Source organism: Balaenoptera musculus, chromosome 16, assembly GCF_009873245.2.
Source record: "Balaenoptera musculus isolate JJ_BM4_2016_0621 chromosome 16, mBalMus1.pri.v3, whole genome shotgun sequence".
NCBI classification, from domain to species: Eukaryota; Metazoa; Chordata; class Mammalia; order Artiodactyla; family Balaenopteridae; genus Balaenoptera; species Balaenoptera musculus.
Genome location: NC_045800.1, coordinates 20,697,008 through 20,720,716, shown reverse-complemented (window position 1 = coordinate 20,720,716; position 23,709 = coordinate 20,697,008). Strand labels below are relative to the sequence as shown.

Here is a 23,709-nt window from a genome sequence, read left to right as displayed (position 1 = left end):
AGATTAATTTTTGTCATTCTCATTAACATTTTGGTGTATGGGGGTTAGGAGTTGAGGGGAATGAATATAGATGAAAGATACTTATCTAATGAGCCCAGGCTAGAACCAAAAAAAACAACTTTTTTCCCCTAAATTTCTGGGTTTTACTCATCTTGTCTCCATTAAAGAAAATTTAAACCATTTCTGTGCCTAGTCATTCTTCAGGATCTTTCTAAAGCAACATTTAAATATCTCAACTCTTCCCCTTAACTTTGAAAAATAAAGAGTTTCGCTTCTGGCTTCAGCTCTGACATGTAAAGAGCTTGGAAGTTGTCACTCCCATACTTGTCAGGTGGTGAACAAACAAAATCAACCACTTTTCTTAGCTCCATCAAAATACTGAAGTCATAAGGCAAACGGCCACCCTTAAAAATCCGGAGAGACACAGCTTCTGGGATCTGTTTATCTGGAGCGGAAGCTTCTGGAGCCATAAACTGGTAGGAACACTTAAATGGTAATTTTGACAAAATGCTGGAACCTAAGCATGGACTAACTTGAGAATGAGGAACTCCTGGTGGATTCAGTCTTCGGGGAGTCCACACACTGTCATAGGCCCTTCCACCAGGAACCTCACAGAGTTCTTACGGTGAAGATCCAAGAAAGATTCCGTCTTGACTCAGGCAGCAGACAGGGAAGTGTGACCATTATGCAATGCATGCAGAGCCTTCTCCATAACAAAACCTACTGTCCAGGAAAAAAGATTTTGCCACAGTGCAATTCTGAAACCTAATCTCAGGTGGGGAAAAGGAATCCTTCCTCATGTCAGTTTGTTACAGCCTTCTTATCTCATATAAGAGAGGAAAAAACCTAGTCAACCAGAAAAATACATTCAAATAAGTATGGGGAACACTGCAGGCAGAGGAACAAGTGAGGAGGAGGGGGAAAGAAGCTATACAACTGAATACCAGCATAGAAACCTTTGTGAAGGTCACAGCCCTGAGACGGGCCCACTAAAAGGCTAAGAATTAACCTGAGACTATAGACCGTACCCTTCCCCAGTACCATACCATCACACCAGCAAAGTTAAAGTATAATAACAGTGGACTATTGTTGAAAGAACTGCAGGATAAGGACTCTCTCTCTGACTAGAGTACGTAGGGAACCACAGACTCAATGGGGGAGATAAAACCAAAGACACTAGAGGAAGGTAAAGCCTCTGGCACTTACAGCTCCAAAGAGCATTAAATACAACCAACTCATAGCCAGATTAATGTAAATCCTCACATTAGAGGCCTATTTACATCATATTGTGTTACCCAATTAAAAATGTTCAGATATCAACAAAAATCACAAGCTGCGCCGAAAAGTAAGAAAGAACACACTCTGAAGTGGCCATCATCAGTCTATTCAACACAGCCAAGGAAAGGATCAGTGAGTTTGAAGGTAGATCGATAGAAACTTACCAATCTGAAATGCAAAGAGGAAAGAAAAAAAGAAAACAAAACATCCAAGAGCTTTGGACAATACCTAAAGAGGTTACATATGTGTAATTGATGCCATGGCCACCACTGAAAGAAGGACACCTTGGAGAAATGGCTGATTCTAGAGCTGGGGCAGGAAATGCACAAGATGAGCCCAGAGCGTTTTGCAGTACCAGAAAGTAAGGAACACACGTGATGGGGCATTTCAAAGAGACACTGAGCCAACTGGAAAAGGTCCTAATGGTCAAAGTTCAAACAATTTGAGCACAAAATTAAACAGCATTGAATTGTAACCCAAAGTATGAAATAAACATTCATAAGTCCACACTTACATAAATGAATGATTGAATAAATAGTTAATGGGTAGAAGAGACAAATCTCCCATCAGAAGGATTCCAAATAATTCTTGCAGATACTTTGCCCTCAAGAAGGTAGAACATAACTCCCTTCTCCTTAAGTGTGGGCAGTACATAGTGATTTCCTTCTAAAGAATACAGCATGGAAAGAGAGGAGGGAAAAAGTACTTTGACAGTGGGGAAACTTAACAAACACTACTTCTCCAGGTGATCATGATTAACATCAAGAGTAATAAGGTATATTGATGGAATATATCCTTGATACGATAAAATGAGAGTGGCATTTTAGCTCTGTGGCTTCCTCCCCAAACCCATATCCATAAGCTAATCATAAGTAGAACATCAGACAAACCTCAACTGAGGAACATTCTGCAAAATACCTGACCAGTACTCTTCAAAGTTTTCAAAGTCCTAAAAAGAAAAGTAACATCTGAACAGCTGCTATAGCCAAGAGGAGCATCAGGGCATATGACTAAATGTAATGAGGGATCCTAGGTTGATCCTGAACAGAAAAAGAACATTAATTAAAAACTAAGGAACTCTGAATAAAATATGGAATTTAGTTAATAATAATGTAAAAATATTGGTGCATTAATTGTAACAAATTCACCATACTGATACAAGTTGTGAGTAATAGGGGAAACTAGGTATGAGTAGATGAGAAGTCTGCACTCTCTTTGCAAATTTTCTGTTAATCTAAAACTACTCTAAAATTAAAAGTTAATTAAAAAATAAAATATTTCTTAACATTGACATCTTATTCCTAAACATATACACAATGGAAATGTGTTGAAAATTAACATTCACATTAAGACCTCATTTTCCTTGCTGAGTAGCCTGTCAATCCTTGTTTCCTGAGAAGCATGATTACTCCCCCATCATTCATACATTTAAAGAGGCAATCAGTGCCACTAAATCAGAGAGCAGCTCAGTCAAGAATATAAAATTTAAATTTATCTGAAGGGAGTGTAAACTGCCTAATTTGATTCCCTGTCATACAGCTGGTGTGCTTTGAAATTAAGACAATGTCCTCTAACCTTATGTTTATTAACTGCAATGATGGATAAGAAAACTTCAGAGTTCCATTCACCTAGAAAGTAAGACAAGATGCAGAACTAACAAATGAAGGCAAAGAATCCCAGGCCAGGACTGCCAGAAACTACACATGTAGGGAGAGAGAGGAAGGCCAGATGGAGTATTCCAAAAACAAACAAACAAAAAAACCCAGTTAATATAGCCAAAGGAGACACATGGAATCAAAATCTGTATCTTTATCTTTTAAAGTACATTGCTTTGGGTTACTTTTAGAGCAATATATACTCATTTAAAGAGTTCAAATCATAACCCCTTGCCCCAGAATTCAAAGAAAAAGATGAAACATGATACCCAGTCCCACAACTCAGTGATAATTATTGTTAACTCTTTGAATATCCTTAGACATTTCTCTGTACTTAGAAGTACAAGTGGTATATTATGTAGTATATGCAATTTATTCTATCTGCTTTTGTCAAGCAACAATTACCCATGAGCATCTTTCCAGATCAATAAATAAGATTCTGAATTATTTTTATTGGATTGATAATATTTCATTACTTTATATATCATAATTTATATTTGAAATCTTACACTAGGAAATTTAGTTTGTTTTGACATTAAAATCGACACCAAGCTCTGTTAAAAAACAAAATTCAACCATGTAAATTTGAAAATCTAATTGGCTTTATTCAACAATTCATGAATTTAAACATGTTCTCTTACACTGTTTTTTCTGACAGAGCTTGTAAAATGTTCATGTTATTTTTTTCTTTAAATATTTGATAGAATTCAATCTGAGAAGTCCTCTAAGCCTGGTCTTTGCTTTGTGGGAGGATATATAATTACTAATTCATGTTCTTACTTGTTATAGGTCAACTCAGATCTTCCTTTTTTCTTCTTTTGGCAATGCTTCTTTATGCCTGCTTAGATGTTTATTTCATCTAAGTTGTCTAATTTTTGGTATAAGGTTGTTCATAAAATATCCTTACTGTCTTTTTAATTTTTGTAGGATTGGTAATGACATCGCTTTAATTACTGATTTGGGTATTATTTTATGTTCTCCCTATTTTTCTTTGTCTGTCTAGGTAAAGGTTTGTCAATATTGATGGTTCTTTTCAAGTCTCTCAAATTTCTTTCCAGACCTTCTCCCAATGCGGAGTTAGCCAGAATAAGAGTTTTACTCACCCGAGTTATGTTTTTGATGTTTGCACATGGCTTTGCTTATTTGCATGTGAGGGGTCACTGAGAGTAACAGAGAGTGGGGCACATACAGTTTATCATGAATCAGGTCCTCAGATTATTTGGTTGGGCTCCGACTGAGGTCTTTTTTGTTCCACTCTTATTGTACCAAGAAGGGTTAATATAGAAATCTTATTTTGTCAATTTCTTATATGATCATTATACAGTTTATAGGGCTTTTCCCCTAAACTTATTAATACAATTTTCTTTTTTTCTAGTTATCAACTTTGATCTTTTTCTGTCAACTAGGATAATGCATTTTATTTTTGATCAATACAGCCTACTAAATGTTTGTTTTTGGAGGTAAAACACAACTTCTTATCATTCTCTTTACATGTCCTCCACATCTATGGACCAACTTTAATTTCTACCTTTATCACACAAATGATGTTTCAACTAAACCTTGTAAAGAATGAAGCCCTTTGCAATAATTTCCCAAATAGGTGCTCTGAACATGTTCCCATCCCTTCACCGTAACATTCAAGCATTTCTCCACTAGGCAGATATATTGAGAAGATCTGTCGATTGCACATTTTGAAAAATACTAAAGGTGCTGACAAATAAAATTAGCCAACATGAGAGTATAGGACATATGATGATATGCTAGAGGGTCAAGACTTATTATGTGGAAATAGTTAGCAAAAATAAAATGATATATTTCTAATATAAGAATTGTTTCTAGTTAAAATTTTCGAGTTAGAGTAAACTTTAAATCATCTAATCAAAAAAAATTTTTGACACCTGCAAGCATATGAAATGAAAATACAGATGGCTATCCTATAACCAATTTGAAGCCGTGAGAGACCCATTTTAATTCACTCTAATAACTGAGAATTATCCCCAAATGAAACAAATCACTTTATCACTAGAAACATTCCATCAGAGACTGGATGGCTTCAGTAACAGTTGCTATAGGAAAGATTTCTGCACTGGATGGACAGTGACATTTTAGGCCATCTCATATCACAGAATAGAGAACATTGCAGTGAAAAGTTGAGTTGCCTCCTGCTTCCTTCCCTGAAACTTAGGAGTGTGGGAACCACTTCCTATTGGAGGCACAATATCTATCTTATGATACTCAATTAAGGTTCCTGAATACTAGGGATATGATATGGTAATAGTGAAAAGCAAAGAGGACTAGCCCAAGAGCCAGAAGACCTGAATTATTCTACCACTGGAAAGCTATATGACTTTGTGTAGTCATCTCACATCGCTGGACCTCAGCTGGCCCTCAGGAATACGGGAATAATAACAATAGCAATAATTAAACCTGCCTGATTTTCTTTTCAATATGATTGCTAAAACACTCTTAAAACTATATAAGGGTATTTTAAAATATAAGAGATTATAATTACACAACTTCTTCAGAGATCGGTTCAATGAGAAATATGATTTTTCCTACCAAATTTATTTTCAGAAAGCCAGTCTTCCACGAAGCAATAAGACCACTGAAAGGGCCCTATCCTTGGCAGTCCCCTCACAGATGTATTAATGTCTCAGGAGAATTAATATTGTTAAAATGTCCGATCTACCTAAAGTCATCTATAGATTCCATGCAATCCTTATCAAAATTCCAATAGCATTTTTCACAGAAATAGAAAAAACAATCCTAAAATTTGTCCCCCAAATATCCAGCTCAATCTTAAAAATTAAGAACAAAGCTGGAGGCACCCTTCCTCTTTTTTTTCTCCTCCTCTTCTTATAAATGAACATTAGTATTATTGCTTTGTAGCTTTGTTCCATTGTTGTATCATGAATGTCTATCTAAATCCATTGAAACAAAGAGTACCAATCATTCCTCCTTTGCTATCTTTCCTCTATGAGTAAATAAATACTGAATTAATATAAAATACAAAGTAATCAATAAAAAAATGAAAACTAAAAAACACCCAGAAACAACCTCCTTATTTTCCCCAGATTGAGAAAATCCCTAGGCCAGCAAAGAGTTCTAGGTCTCACTTTGCTTCTTGTATTCCATCTGGCCTTGAATAGCCATTGAATCATCTTAGCCTCAGTTTTTCTATCTATAAACTAGAGGAACTAAAATGTTTTTTTTCATCTCCAGGACATCTTGAGTGTTAACCTCTAAAAATTAGAGAACACTCTTTGTCAATATAACAAGTTTTGTTTGGTGTTCATAATCTTTGATGCAGAAATCTTTTTCCTGGGAATTTACCCTAACAATATTTTTTCAAAAAAACATGAAGCCATGAACTGAAAGATATACAGTGACTTTTTAAAATAACAAATGATTGTAATCAAACAAAATATCTAATAATTTACTTAATCCCTTAAATAAAGCTGTGTTTTCACATACAACCTCTCCTTTAAGAATCACAACAACCTGCATTGAGATGAGGGTAGGTATCTTATTTACCAATGAGAAAACTGAGTCTTAGAGTGATTGTGTGACTCACGGAAGGTCACACAGCTATTAGTGCCTCAGTCCAGTACTCACTTCAGTGCACTACTCTGATCTGGCTGCTCCAGCACCATTGTACCGCGTGCCTTCTCTGCGAATTAAAATGGAAAATCAACCATTCACAGAACATCTAATTGAGCAGGGCAAAGAATGAATACATTAAGACCAATCACTTTCCTAGGAAGCACTCCTAAAGCTCCTAAGGGAGATGCAATGCAACATGTACTGTGACAGCCATCCCTCCAAATAAAATATTCAGATTTGAAATGCATGTCCATTAGCATCTTGTAAAATACAGATAAATACGTTTCTTCCCAAGCTACTTCCGAAGCACCTTAATATGCATTTTCCCCAAACGTAATGAGTGACATACTTAGACCATCAGCAGGTGAAGCCATCAGTAAAAGCCATTCGAGTGCAGGAAAGCAATGAATTAGCTAGTAGCTTTTGATACATCTGTACTATTTAGTGTAGACTTTCAGCATGTATTTTCAGAATAAACAACTTCAGGGAGGCAACTACACAGAAGATGTCAGAGCAGAGTGAAGAGTCAAAAATAACTGCCTGGCAGCACTATCAAAGAACACCAGAATTTTGCTGGAGAGCTGGGGTCCTTGACTTTAATTTGCAGAGGAAAATGATCTTTTGAAATGAGAGAAGCCCAGTACCATCAGTCACTCTTGTGGAATCACGCATATACAAGAAACCAACTGCATGTGAAGGCCAGCTCCTTTCTGTGGGCAGTCGCAGGGAGGCACCAGCTCATTCCTCCTCTTGGCCTGTTGTTGGTAACTTGCTCTTTCTAAAAATCCTCTGGAAAAGATGGATGGAATCCAAGGATACTCAAGAAAGTCTTTTGAACTGGGGAATGGGGGCATTGGTAACTGGGGAGTGAGGAAGAGGAAAAGAAAATGTTTCTAAATTCTTAGGATGGCTTTTTTAACACTAAAAAATGTGAAATGAAAAAAATTTTTAATCTCCTAAAATATTAATGAGATAAACTTCATTTTATTCTTCAAAACGATGTTTATCTGTCCTACTCTTCAAAATAAGTATTTACAGACAACATACAGATATGAGTTCAAGTTCCTACAGCTACTTAATAGTTGTGTGTATGCATATATACGTATATGTGTATATGTATGTGTCCATGTATGTATACATGTATGTATGTATATGTGCATATATATATATGTGTATTCTAATTAGGTTCTTTTGTTCTCAAGTAATAGTAAACACTGCAAGCAAATAGGAAAGGGTACTGGAATATCTTACCAACTAGAGACTGTGGCATCAAAGTGTCTCAGTTTTTATTGGTGGGCTCCATGGAATTTATGTGGAGGGCATGCTCATATGCTCAGCTTCCTGAGGACAGTCTTGTTGAGTTGATGTGTTGAGGTGAGCTGTGTTATATTTACCACGCGAGGCTCACACACCCAGAAGTGCTAAATGGACAACTGCAGCACCTTGGTGCATTGCTAGTTCCATGGGTTTGCAGGACACTCAGGCTGCAGTAGATGTGTCAATATCTTCTACACCTCTGTTAACATATTCTTTCAGTTATAATTTCTTCACTTAAGCTAATGTGTGTGAGCCCAATCATTTGCATTCACTCTCAGACAGGCACTGTCCATAACCCCTACCAACTTGCAATACATGAGTGTTTTGACTCCAACTACAAAATTCTCAAGAGAAACAATATGATTGGCCTAGCTAGGAACAAACATCCTCTTCTATTCCAGTCCACAGTGACCAGGCATAACACATAGAACACAAAGACAGCCAATGTCCTGTCTTTCTTTGAACACTCTAGAAAACAAGAGAGATCTTTAGGACCGGGGCAGATGCCCTAAAAAGAAGCATGATCACAATTAATAACATTCTCTCTCTGTGCTAGTTTCTCTACAGCAATGGAGAAAATCAGATCTGTCATCCACCATATCTGCTTTATTATTTTTTCATAAACTCCTAATATGATATTTTATTTCTTTACTAAAACAAAAATTTTCTGTGTTCCTCTAATGAAATGTAAGCTTTGTGAGAGGACAGCTTTTTGTCTGATGACTTCATTGCTGAATTTCTAGTGCCTTAAGGGATGTCTGTTACAATGTACATGCTCAATAAATATACTGAATGACAATGGAGTGATTTAGTGTTATGAGGATAAAATGAAATAAGCTAAGCGATGTGTCTGCCATTATATAGGATGAGCAATAAATAGTGACTATTAAAATTCTTACATTTAACATTTCCAAAATATCTTGCACCCCTAAAAATAACAGAAATAGTTAACTTGTTGTAATAAGTGATAATAGATCTTCTTACTGAATAATTATTGAATAATTGAATAATAAGATCTATTATATATCACACACTGTTCAAAATGTGTTACATGAATTAACTCATTGAATCCCCACCATGGCCTGATGTGGTAGGCAAAATGTTATCTCCACCCCATAAATGAGGAAACTTCAGCTACATAATTTGCCCAAGGTCATTCTACTACTAAGTGGTGGTGCTGGGATTTAAATTGGACAGTCTGGATCTGAGTCCATACTGCTTTCCCAAGTCCCAAATCGTAGGCGGTAGATGGGAAAAGGACAGACAAGACATAATGAGTGAAAATTTTAGGGTAGAAAAGATGGGATCTTATAACCAAAATAACAATAACTTTTAAAAAGCAATAGGAAACATATTAGAAGAAACATGACTTCATTTCACAGAAGAAAAAACATTGAAAAACTATTACATGTTGTTACTGTCTATTGTTAAATAAAGAAAACATGATTCAGAATATTGTATATAATATGATCCCATTTAAATGCCAGACTTTTAAAAGGTTCATTAACATCATTTTGATTTGAAAGACTTATAAGTCAATTAGAATCCAGGTCAGTTTTATCTTTTCCTTCTTGTTAACACTGACCTCCGAATAGGCATCTGACTCGAGTATCTAAGCCAATATAACGAAACTTCTGTCCTCACAGATAGTGAATAAGAATGAGGCAGACTGAGTATGATATTTGTGGGTGGGGGGGACTGTAAAAAACTGAAGAGTTCATACCCATGTGGGCTTTTCAGCTCCAGGTAATCATTAGAGGAATTTAAGCCCAATACAGTAAGTCCCCTACATATGAACTTTCAAGTTGCGAACTTTCAAAGATGGACACGTGGAGCTTACTAATGAAGACCTGATGAAATTGGAGGCCCAGAGAATGGATGAAGAGAGACAAGAGGAAGAAGAAGTAACTGAAGAACTGAAGAGATTCACGATGCAGGAAATGGCAAGGGGATTTTCTTTATTTGAGGAGGCACTGTTAGTTTTTGAGGCACAAGACCTGAATATAGAACGGTACATGAAGGTTGCAACAGCTATTCAGAATGCAATCCAGTGCTACTGTGTCATCTATGATGAGAAAAAAAGAGCTACCCAGACATCACTGGATTGTTTTTTCAAGAGGGTAGATAGAACTGAATCCAGCAAGTACCCAGAACCTGCGCCATCAACATCAGTCGTGAGTGAAATTACAGCTTGCCCTCCATCTCATATTGCTGACGATCCTTCAGCCCTACCATCTCCCACCTCTTCTCCCTCCTCCAGTCAGTAACTCTTCTTGCCTGTTCACTCGATGCCAGCCCCTGTACGCCAGCTGTTGTACTGTACTACTGTACTTTTCAAGGTACTCTAGTAAGATTAAAAATGTTTTCTTTATTTTTTGTTTGTGTGTTTTTTATGCATTATATGTGTAAAAAGTATTATAAACCTATTGCAGTACAGTACTGTAGAGCTGATTGTGTTAGCTGGGTACCTAGGCTAACTTTGTTGTACTTAGAACAAATTAGACTTACAAACACGCTCTCAGAACGGAACTCGTTCGTATGTAGGGGACTTACTGTAATGCCAGATCTCCCATCTGCCAAGATATGATAGTAATCTGCATTTTTAATGAAACGCTGATTTTTAAATGAGTAACTAATTACAGTAATGCAAACACTCTATAGGCAAAAAAAAAAAAAAGCCATCAGTCAAATTTATCCAAGTTCTGTTAGTTTTTGCTTCAATGAGCCACAGACTCTTGAAAACAGGAGATTGTCTTCTGCTTCCTTTGTCTTTCCTACAGCCCCCAGAACCATGTGGGGTTCACTGCAGGCTCCAAAGAAAACTGACTGACCCGACAAGCTCAGAGATTGGCTACCCCCATCCTAGAACAGAGCAAACCCGTTACAGCTACCAAATGAGAATAAATCATTGTGTTGCATCCTTGCATTCTGCCCTTGTCAGAGGGCCAACTGGCATTTGATCTTATTTCCCCACTTGTGACCCAACTACTGAGCAGAAAATTATTTTGTCCCCACATTCCACTCACCAGCAGAACCTCCACCACCTTGCACACGTTTACCTTCTTGACCAGACTCAAACTGCTAACAACCTGGAAAAACATTGCTTTTCAGTAGGTGGTGGTGTTTTACAACTAACTGATAGACATTAAATTGGGGGGGGGGGGGAAAGGAACAACTAAAAAAGTCTAACTATTGATGAAAATAATGGGAAATAAATTAGCTCTAAACCCTGGTGAGAGCATATACTGAAAATGCCTTAGAGGAGCACAGTCCAGCACCACATATAGAAATGTAAACTATGCTTTCCTTCTAATGCCAGGAAGTTAAAAAAACAAAATCAGAAAAGGGAAAAAAAGACTCTGAAAATGAAAGACGTTTAGATATAATGTAAGGGAATGATTCTAGTCCTTTACAAGAATAGGTTTAGATAGGAAAATTAGAAGTGAGAAAATGAGCATTAAGAGGTAAGGTGGTTTTAATGGAATAAGTCAACTGGGATGCAGTAGGAGCCTTGGGCAACCAATGGTTCAAAAAAGCAAATATAATCAACTGAGCACAGATTCTAGGCATTGTGAATTGTCCTCACAATCACAATGAGATGTTCATTCCTCAGATGAGAAAACTGGGCTCAGAAAGTTGATAGTTCTCAATTATTTTTCTGGCATAAATATGATGAAATGATTGAAAATGCACATCTCAGAAAAGATGAATTGTGGGCAGTGAGTCTCCATGGGTGCAGAAGGGCTGTAGACAAGCTGCTCTTAGAGGAATCTCATCAGGATTCCAAGATTCTAGTGGAAGAGGGTTTGGAAAAGACTCCCATGTAGTATGGTTAGCACCCCTTTCTTCCTATGAGAACACCTACATTTTCGTTAGCTTTAACTCCGATCATTCTGAGTCCAATGTCAGTATTCTAGCACTGGGCATAGGAGTCAGCAAATCAGTCTACTGTACTTGTGAAAACCCAGCATTTAATTTAGTAGTGCAAATATTTATCCATCTTCATGAGTATATCCAACAACCACGGGCAAGAAATAGTAAGCAAGAGTGTAATTTATTACTTTGTCAGTTTCAACAAACACCATATTGATGTGCTAACAGTCTCTAATGACGATATAAAATATCATTTATTATTAGATTCATGAATAAATGCTCATGCTCTGACAGGTTCAGAACACATTTTTGAGCTCGTTTGTTGCATGTTTCTTATCCAGTGCAAAATCAAAAGTCCAAAATGTAGTAGTCAATGGGACTCCAGTGTTAAGACAGAATTGTGTTAAAATACATATAAAAGTGGGGAAAATAAACAAGAACTTCAATTACAGCTAGTGGCTTGGAACTAATAAAGAGATTACATTATTAGCCAACAGAAAGATTTTATTTCACACTTGCTCTGTGGCATTGGCGCTATTCCAGGGACTATTTGCAGGGTTTGCTACTTATTTGTGAGTTTCCCCACTGACTATCCTTGGCTTTGAAGGCTGGAGGTCCATAGCTCAATTTAAAGTGCTTTTGTTGTTTCCCTTTTTCAAATGTTTATTTGTAAGTTATTACCTGCCTTCTTGCAAAGAAGGATCTAAAGTGATTTAAGCACACTTGCTTCTGTACCAAGGCTGTGTTCTACCACTGACCCAGGCAGGGGAGAGTCAGAGCTGGTCTGTTCATTCCATCCCAGTGCAGCCATGGGGCTGGGGCAGGAGGGTGGGGATAGCAGGTGGGGAACAAGGATGGGAATTATCAGTTCTATTTCAAGACTAAAAACTCATTACAGGTAATTGTTGAGTCTTCTGCTTATTATCAATTTTTTCAAAGCTACTCTAAAGCTGGGCACATACTCGACCAAGAATTTTCAGGATCATCTGAGAATCTTATTAAAATAGCAACTTCCCAGACCCCACCTCCAAGAATGAGTCAATTGGCCAGGGTGAGGCTTAGGAATCTGAGAAGTGTCTCGTAGGCTGGATCCACATTTTGAGAAACAGCATAATGAATAATATTCCCCAACTGATTGATTAACATTCTGTTCATAGTGTGTTGATCAATCAGTATCACCTGTTCTTTTTTCTACTCCCAAGCTACCTCACCCCCCTTTTTAATCACCTCCTATTCACCCCATTGGTGAGGGAGGGATTCCCACCCTATGGTTTGGGGGAATGGCCAAACATACAACACCTAATGCTGGACAGGTTATTCTATGCATTAGTTGAGGTTCTCCAGAGAAACAGAACTAATGTATACATAAATATATAAAAAGCAATTTATTATAAGGAATTGGACCATGCCAATTCCTGTGGAATTATGGGGGCTGACAAGTCTCAAGAACTACAGGATGAGTCTGCAAGCTAAAGATTCAAAAGAGAGCCAATGGTGTAGTTCCAGTCCAAAGGCCAGCAGGCTTGAGACCCAGAAAGAGCTGATGTTCCAGTTTGAATGCAGTCAGGCGGGAGGAATTCTTTCTTACTAAGCCCTTTTGTTCTATTCAAGTCTTCAACTGATTGGATGAGGCCCATCCACATTAGGAAGGGCAATCTGCTTTGCTCAGTCTTCTAATTCAAATGTTAATCTCATTTAGAAACTCCTTCACAGAAACATTTAGAATAACGTTTGGTCAAATATCTGGGCATCCCATGGCCCAGTCAAGTTGACATATAAAATTAATCATCACACTTTATAAGTCTAAAAACACCCATTCCTGGTCCTCTGAGAAATAACATGATAAGACAGAAGAAAATGCAGACCCAGAGCAAAAAAGACATGACAGTCTCATTTAATTATCACAGTTATATGAACATTGATAATACAACCCATCCCATAGTTGAAGAAACTGATGTTCCAAGAGTTCAAGTGACTGGGCCAAGATCACACAGTCATGAGATAAAGGGGAAGGGAGAACCAGAGCTGTAGTAGAGTCAGGAAGAGCAAAAATAGGGAGGGGAAATTACTGTGAATTAGAAGCTTGTCAATTGCTGATATAGAGCACTCAATCTATGGGTCATAATGGAGGATTGTTCCTTGAAGGAGCAATGTATGTCAACAAGCTGAGTCTGCTAAATAATATGGTCCGGAAAAAATGAAGGAGCAAAGACATTTGGTTTTGTCACCAAAGTCATAAATGAAAGATATAAGAAATATGATAATCCAAAGTAACAGGTCATAAACTTTACGGTACATCAGAATCAGATGTGTAAAACACAAATTGTTGGGCCTAACCCCCAAGTTTCTGATTCAGTAGGTCTGGAGGGCAGTGAGTAGTCACACTTCTAACAAGTTCGCAGGTGATGCTAATATCACTCATCCATGGTCCTTATAAACCTCTGCTTTAAGGAGATAAAAAGAGAACATAAGGGCTCAGCCTCAGATCTACACATAGTCAGGCTGGGTGAGAGAGCCTGGCCTAAGGGTGTGTCTGTGTGTGTGTGTCTCTGTGTGTGTGTGTGTGTGTGTGTGTGTGTGTGTGTATAGTGAACCTCCAGGAAAGGAAATACTTATCTTTCCCAAGCAAAGATCAAGATGAGATTATGCTAACCAAAGGTTGGTACCAAATATGAAGCCCTGATAACTGTCTCCCCACCCCATCTATAAACTTCTTTCTGAAAGGAGAAGTGGACAGGATTAGCATGACTTTCTCAAGCCCCATAAATCAATTCCACTTCATTCTGATTCACACTCGTTAATATCTCTCCAACACACTCTTTCCCTGCCTTCTTGAAGAAATTTGCATTTTAACCCTGTGAGTTCTGCCCAGGACTAGGGCTCTCCCATATCCAGGTAGATGGAAAGACCAGGGGCACTTTGTCCAGGGACTACAACCATTAAAAATAAGCCATCAGGATGAAAGAAAATAATATTTCACACTTTTCAAATGTAATCTATATGTAAATTTAGCCAGTTTGCTTTAAAAATAAATAATTTGTGAATATTTATGCTTACGCCATTAATCTGTGAGAGGTTCATGCCTTTAATTAATGGTTTGGAAGCAGTTTTTTTGTATTTTATAGAGCTAGGTGATTGGCTGAGGAGATACAGAATACCGACCCATCTCCTATTTAAAGATAAACAAAACCACTAAACCGCATCTGAGCTAATACAGAAGAAGGTGAGGCTGATCTGAAAGCTGCTGATTTTCAATAATTTATATTCAAATGGTATTTGGGGATCAAGAAATGTCTTCCAAATGCACAATTTTCTAATTACTATGTACTCAATCAACATAAAATAAAGAGGAATAACAACTGAAATGTTGGCATTATTTAGACATGGTTTCATGTTATAGGAGCCAAATGACAAACACTTATTCTTTGTATTCTCGGGGTCTGTCTAGCACATTGATGCTGCTGGTGTGATACATTTCCTCACAGGGTTTCGTATGCTAATCCCTTAGAGGAGATTCATGTAGAAGAGCAGTAAGTGTAACCCTAGTTGCTGTAACAAAGAACCCCCACGACTTCTGCGACTTAATACATTATAAGTTTCTTTCTTGTTCATGGGATAGACCACCCTCTTTTCATGCATTTCAAGGAATCCTAAATTCCTTCCGTCTTGTCGAAACACCATCCTTAGAGCTGAAGGATAAGTAGCAGGCAGAAAGGGCAGGACACCTTCTTAAAAGCTTTGGATCTGCTTACATGCCATTATCCAAAACCAGTCACCTGTGCACCGGCCTGGAAATGTCCATTGAAAGATGGACAGCCAATTCTAAGCATAAAAGCTCTACTTTGAAAGCAAAACACAGATTTTGGTGGATATATAGTTATCTCGGACATAAAAAGAATCATAACACATCATCTAATGTAGTGTCCCCAGACTTGGCTGATGATCATCACTACCAAACCCTGGGGGGTTTATTTTAAAAACTAGAGATTTCCTGGGCTCTGAACCCAGAGACTGTGATTCTGAGGTCTGTGTTAAGATCTAAGGAAAAGTATTTTTAAGGAGTCTACCAGGATTCTGATGCTCCCTGCCCAGAATCACAGATTATGTTCCATTCTTCACCTGCAAACAGAAACTCAGCCAAACCCACACTCAGATGCTTATCTGTCCTGTAATGTGATGTGCATAAAGTATCTTGGATCAGGATCCATAAACTTGTATTTTAGCAAGCTCTTGGGATAATTATGATAGCTAACTTGTATTGAGTGTTATTAGAGCTTAAGATATGAATGGACTTGTTTAACTTTTATATGCCCTGTTAGCTTGGTATGGTATTTCTGTTTTACAGAAGAAGAAACTGAGACACAGAGGGGTTAAATAAATTGCTTACATTTACAGTAGTAAATGGAAGAGCTGGGATTAAAACACAGCAGAGCCTACACCTTCCCCACTGGACTATACCCAGGGGAATCTGACACAAAAGAAGGTCTATGGACCACTGAGCTACAGGGGAGATACTCAGGGGTTTCTGATAAAAGCGCTCCAAGCCAACTTTGAGAACCCTACAGTAAATAAGAGTTTCTTATTGTTGCTCTCAAATTTAAATCTCCAGCGCAGGTGTTTCCTCTGAACTCCATAGATATGGACCACCCATGCTGGACGCCTTGCACATACTTCACAAATGGACTCAGAGTTTGCCCCTGCCATTTGCTCCTCAACTTGTGCTCCCATCTTAATGAATAGTGCAACTTTCCACTCAGTCATGCAAGCTGTGAATCCGGGAATCATCTCCAACACTCAGCTTTTCCTTACTCAACTACTGCGCAATCCATCTAACCATGTGTTCTACAGATCTTGCCTGCCTAATATCTCCCCAAACCCTCTAATGTCTACCTCTAAGTCAACACTTCATAGCACACCTTAATCCCCTCCACAGCTTTATTTTTCTATCACTTTCTAATTTACCACCTACTTTACTTATTTATTTGATTCCCACCAGAATGTAAGCAACATGAGGGTAAAGGAGAGCAGAATTATCCACCCCCAAAAATGCCTCTTTGGCATAAGGATAATTTTAGGCTGATTATTTTTAAGAAACAGCAGACACAGGAGAAACTCTGAAAACCAGGTAGAAGTTACTCTTTTGTAAGAGATATTTACATTTATAAGAGAAATCTCTACTTGTGAAGGTGTCTCCCTCTCTGTACCAGGATGACTAAATCTCTAGAAACTCTTAGCAATAGAGAAGGCAAGCACCGTATAACAACCATATACTTGTTTACTGTGCTTTTCCTGGTAACATCCCATAACTGGCTCCCCCACCCCTACATCTTCTTTTGTCTTTAGTTGGAGATAGTATTTAAGGTGGTGGCTTGGGCCATTTCAGGGAGTTACTCAGTTTTACTGGGTCTCTCCCATGTATACAGGAAGTACACATGTTATTAAACTTCTGTTTTGCTCCTGCACATCTGTCTTTTATTACAGGGTGGTCTCTGTAACCTAGAAGGGTAGAAGGGAAATTATTTTTCCTCCCATACAACGGCAGAATTATGTGATTCTTGTTCTCTGTTGTATCACCATCACCTAGAATAATTGCTATTTATTGAAAGAATGATCGAATGAATAAATAAATTAAATATAAAGTGGGAAGAATAATATTAGCTTTTTCATATCTTGCCATAAAAGACATACAATGTATAAAGCACTTAGCACAGCATGGAGTACATAGTGAGTGTTCATCAAAGTCAGTTATTACTAGTAAGTAGATAGATAGGTAGGGTAAGAGTTCACAATATGAAGTAGTAAGTGTTTGGGCTGAGGGAGGGGCAAATGGCCAGAGCACAGAAGTACTCATGGGTCACACTAAGGAGTTTTGTACTAATTCCGAAGTTTTAAGTAAGGGTGGGACAGAGTAAGCTTCATATTGTATGGACTTTAAATCAGCAGCTGTAAGGAAGATGATTGGAGATGGAGTGCAAGTCTTTTAATCCTCTGACACTCAGTTTTTCATCTTGAAAATGGATGGAATAAAATGTGCCCAATATGCTCACAAAGTGAAAATGGCAAAATAATATAAAAGGGTGTTGATAACTATAAAATGATGTGAGAATGTCACGATACATTTATCACATCTAGGTACACATCAGATTTGCTATAGTAGTGCTCACCAGATTGTTTTTCATAAGCAAGCAGCTGGAATCCCAAGGAAAATATGCTCAGTACAAAACACCCACCCTCCTCTGGAGAGAATTTCCCACCAAGACTTCATTTTCATGTGCCATTGCAACCATGAGTCAAATAGAGGCATACCTCAGAGATATTGAAGGTTTGGTTGCAGACCACCACAATAAAGCAAGTATCGCAATAAAGTGAGTCACATGAATTTTTTGGTTTCCCACTGCATATAAAAGTTATGTTTACACTATACTGTAGTCTATTAAGTGTGCAATAGCATTATGTCTAAAAAAACAACATACATGTCTTAATTAAAAAATACTTTAGTGTTAAAAAATGCTAATCATCATCTGAGCCTTTAAGTGAGTCAGTCTTTTTGCTGGTGGAGGGTCCTGCCTGGATGTCAATGGCTTCTGACTGACTAGGGTGGTGGCTGCTGAGGCCTGGGATGGCTGCGGCAGCTTCTTAAAGTAAGACAACAATGAAGTTGCCACATCAATTGACTCTTCCTTTCATGAATGATTTCTCTGGAGCAGGCAATGCTGTTTGATAGGATTTTACTCACAGTAGAACTTCTTTCAAAACTGGAGTCAGTCCTCTCAAACCCTCCACAGCTTTATCAACTAAGTTTATGTAGTATTCTAAATCATTTGTTGTCATTCAACAACATTCACAGCATCTTCACCAGGAATACATTCTATCTCAAGAAACCATTTTCTTTGCTCATTCATAGGAAGCAGCTCCTTATCTGTCCAAGTTTTATCATGAGAGGGCAGCAGTTCAGTCACACATTTAGGCTCTACTTCTAATTCTAGTCCTCTTTCTATTTTCATCATATCTGCAATTACTTCCTCCACTGGAGTCTTAAACCCCTCAAAGTCATCCATGAGGGTTGGAATCAACTTCTTCCAAACTGCTGTTAATGTTGATATTTTGATTTCTTCCCATGAATCGCAAATGTTCTTAATGGCATCTAGAAAGGTGAATCCTTTCCAGGAGGTTTTCAATTGACTTTGCCCAGATCCATAAGAGGAATCACTATGTGTGGCAGTTATAGCCTTATGAAACATATTTCTTAAATAATAAGACTTGAAAGTTGAAATTACTCCTTGATCCTTGGGGCTGCAGAATGGATGTTGTGTTAGCAGTCATGAAAACAACATTAATCTTATTGTTTATCTCTAACAGAACCCTTGGGTGACCAGGTGCATTGTCAGTGAGCAGTACTATTTTGCAAGGAATCTTTTTCCTGAGCAGTTGGTCTCAACAATGGACTTAAAGTATTTAGTAAACCGTGTTATAAACAGACGTGCTTTCATCCAGGTTTTATTGTTCCATTTACTGAGCAAAGGCAGAGTAGATTTAGCATAATTCTTAAGGGACCTAGGGTTTTCAGAATGACCATTGGCTTCAACCTAAAGTCACCAGCTGCATTAGCCCCTAACAGGAGAGTCAGCCTATCATTCTTTGAAGGTTTGAATCCAGCCATTGACTTCTCCTATCGAGCTATGAAAGTCCTAGATGGCATCTTCCCAAATAAGGCTGTTTCATCTACATTGAAATTCTGTTGTTTAGTATAGCCACATTCATTAATTACCTGAGCCAGATCTGAATAACTTGCTGCAGCTTCTACATCAGCGTTTGCCACTTCACCCTACACTTTCATGTTATGGAGATGGCTTCTTTCCTTAAACCTCATGAACCAACCTCCACTAGTTTCAAACTTTTCTTCTGCAGCTTCCTCACCTCTCTTAGCCTTCCAGAAATTGAAGAGAGTAGGGCTTTGCTCTGGATTAGGCTTTGGCCTAAGGAAATGTTGTGGCTGTTTGATCTTCTATCCAGACCACTAAAACTTTCTCCATATCAGCTATAAGGCTATTTAGCTTTCTTGTCATTTGTGTGCTCACTGGAGCAGCACTTCTAACTTCCCTCAAGGACTTTTCCTTTGCTCACAGCTTGGCTCACTGTTTGGCACAAGAGGCCCAGGTTTCAGCCTACCTTGACTTTTGACATGTCCTCCTCATGATTAAAAGCTTAATCAGTTTTAGCTTTTGATTAAAAGTGAGAGACATGCAACTATCCTTCACTTGAACACTTACAGGCTAATGCAGGGGTATTAATTGGCCTAATTTCAATATTGTTGTGTCCCGAGGACTAGGGAGGCCCAAAAAGAGGGAAAGAGATGAGGGAACGGCTGGTTGGTGGAGCAGTCAGAACACACACAACATCTATCAATTAGGTTTGCCATCTTATATGGGCACAGTTCTTAGCGCCCCAAAAGAATTGCAATAGTGACATCAAAAAGCACTGATCACATATCACCATAACAAATATAATAATAATGAAAAAGTTTGAAATATTGTAGGAATTGCTAAAATGTGGCACAGAGACACAAAGTGAACAAATGCTGTTGGAAAAATGGTGCTGTTAGACTCTTCCAATGCCAGGTTGCCACCAACCTTCAATTTGTAAAAAATGCAATATCTGCAAAGTACAGCAAAGTGAAGTACAATACAAAGCCTGTATGCTGTGCACAAGGAATGATATGACTGCAAACACATGGGTATATTTCCTAAAGTAGAAGCAGTATTTAAAAATGCAGGAAAGAAAGGCTACCCTGTGAGCTCACTGGCAGTGGATGTGGGAGCCATCCTGTCATCCTGCAGAACTGAACTGCAGTATGGAAAGTCTCAATGATGGAGTAGAACTTGCCCCAAGGTGGGGCCAGGATCAGGGTGAAGCAAGTTAAGCAAGTGAGGCAAGTGCCAAAAACCTCAGTAATCAAGATAAATCATATTTTAATTCAATATTTTTAAAATCAAATGCAAAAAATCTCTGGTGAACAATATACCAAAATTTTAAATAAAGATCAGTGTCAAGATCAATAATGGAGATTGAGTCAGAAGAAAAATGTGTGCCCCCCCCCATACAAATGCTTTTATGTATTGTAATGGTTATTTTTTTCAGAATATTAAAGTAATCAAAAATATTTGAAAATTGAAAATGGGCACATAGAATTACCTTTGTGGAAATTCATTAAATTCATTTAATGTGCTTAATCAACTAATTCAAATAATTATCTTCATTAAAGATGAAGTTAATCATCTTTACCTAAGATCACTACTTGGTCAAAAGAAATTGTCAAACATGACAATTCCCTCAATGGAAAATGAGATAAGCAAAGAAGTAGATTTTGAAAATATTAATAAGTTTACTGCCATTAAAACCAAGAAAGTAAAAGTATAATATATTATGTTATTGGTATAAATACAATATATAAACATAATAATATTGTATTTTTTATTTTATTTATTTTTATGACAACTTAGGACTAAATATTTTTACATGTAGGCAATAGTTCAATATTTTTAAAACATTTTGAGGGCCAAATCAAACATATCAATCTACTGGCTGGAGACAGCTATTTATCCCCAAATTTGTGACCTCTGATCTATTTGTTTCTAAAGATGCAATAAATGTTTTATTGCTATTTATTTCCCAATTAAAACATAAGTAAGGTTCTTGAGTATAGAAACACACCATAACCTATCACAGAGAGAAATACTTGGAACATCCTTGATAGTTTTGATTGACAGAAAACTTTGTAATCATGCCTTCATCCTTGCACACACAATCTGATCCACACTAAAGATTCTAAGGAGAGGTTTGGAAAGACATTCCATATCAAGTCACTAATACCAAGATGGTGTCCTTAATGTTGAGTGAGACTCATGCCCATAGAAAATGGCAAACAAACAGCCTTACAAAGTCAAGTTGAACCTTAGTCCAAGCAGTGCACCAAGAGTTTCTCAAAAGGCAACAGTCTGCGAGTTAGAAAGAGCAGTTCATAGTCCCCAACAAAGGGTTAAAGATTAGTAGACGGTCTCCAGCTCCACTACTTCTAAGAATCCAATTCTATTTTAGAATAGTTGAGGTATTACTGTTTTGTTTCCAGTAACGTTTGTTTGGCTTCAAAGTCAAACTTTTCTTTGCCCCGACCTGAATTCCCTTTTAGTAATGAGCCCCGGATCCAGAAATCAGAACGCTGGAATTCAAAACTTGAATTTGACTCTGTGAAGCCTTGACCAAGGTTGCTAATATGCCTTATCCCTGATCCTCTGTTTCTGTCACCTTTGAGATGACATCTCATTGGTATAGATTCAGTGTCATAGAGATCTGAGGAGCACAGATTCTGAAGTCAAACATAGTCTCAGACATGCAACTTACTAGCTGTGTAACCTAGAGAAAGTTACCTTTGCTGAAACTTAGATCCCACTCCTGTAAAAACTGGGGATAACAATAGCTCCTATCTCATGGACTGTTCCAAGGATTCTCATGAGATCACACTTTTAAAATACTGCAGAAATAAAACTCCTACCAACAAAGAAAAACATCATCACACAATATGGAAATTTTAAAAAACAAAGTATTTTGAGTAAGCATAACACAATACATGCATACATGTATACTGCAAGAAACTGCAAAGCCAGAATAAAATTTTATACAGTTTAAACAAAGCAGTATAAAATTCACTTGGGATCTGAGGTAGCTATTTGTCTAGTTAATTGACTTCCTCTGTAAGAATAATAAAACTTCTCTAATCTCCTGGAAAAAACAAATGGTTACACCTTGAGAGAGGCTCCCAGAGATATGTTTCCACATTTCAAGAGGGAATGAGGCTCATGACCTTGAACACAATTCCGCATTGCAAAACTGAAGGCTAGACTTTTTTTGGTCCCTGGAGAAATTATTCCATGTTGCAAAGATTAGAGAAAGGACTCAGCTCAGGCCCACAGTGGCCCCCAAAGAGATGTGCTATGAAGGGGAAGGGAAGAAAATCATCTCTTTCCCTTTTATTCATCTTTATCACCCTTACAAAAGCCCCCTCCCCCTAAATTAAAGATATGAGAAATGTATTAGTAGGTATGAAAATTGTTAGTAAATGTGTGTATATATTTATTAATTAAATATTATTATTTGACTATGGTATTCTGCCACCCGTTTTTGTTTTCTCCAAGGTTATGAGCTCACATGAAGAAAATTTCCCAGTAGGATCTACTCTCTATTGAAAAGGGGTATGGTACCTGAGAAATGGAATATTTCCTGCCATATCAATAAACAAAGGATGTCACAGTCATCAAGGATTGCAGCCCTCCAACGTGAGCCGGTGAGCCAAGGAAACTCAGGGCTGAAAAGAATACCTGCCATCTAGCAGCCATCCGACTGCAGCCACTCTGGGCGGTGAGCCCTGAGGAAACTCAGGGTGTGTCAGGATACTGGCCCCAGATAGCTGAGCTGCACATCAGAGGAATGATTTCAGTAAGCCCGGACCCTTGCATCTTCCCATACAGAGAAAAGCGCTAATTCCTTAACTTTGAGATGTCTGGTTTTCTTTCATTAACAATTATCTTTTGACGTTCCTGACCACCTGTGCTTTGTTGCAAAACTCCTATATATCCTGGCTCCTCCCCTCGCCTCCTGGGAGCAGTTTCTCAGAGTTATCTGAAACGCTGTCTTCCGGGCTGCAGTCCTCATTTTGCCCCAGATAAAACTTAACTCACAACTTCTCAACATCGTGCATATATTTTTTAGTTGACACACCCTTCCGCTGAGAACATCCTGCCTCTCATACTGCCCACCAAGAGTATGAGTAGTAGGCAAAATCACATCTAGGAGAGGCAGCCAATAACTCCACAATGGCGTGCTACTTTCTGTACCCAACAAAGACCTAAAAAGTTACTATATGTATAATAGACGTATATGTATATATGGAATATTTATTTATATACTAAATATGTTAACTATATATGTT

General features: G+C 37.8%; 1 pseudogene; it reads right to left on the bottom strand.

The window, feature by feature from the left end:
* Window positions 1-245: 245 nt before the first annotated feature.
* Window positions 246-23,116, bottom strand: LOC118882906 (annotated as a pseudogene).
* Between the last annotated feature and the right edge of the window lie 593 nt (window positions 23,117-23,709).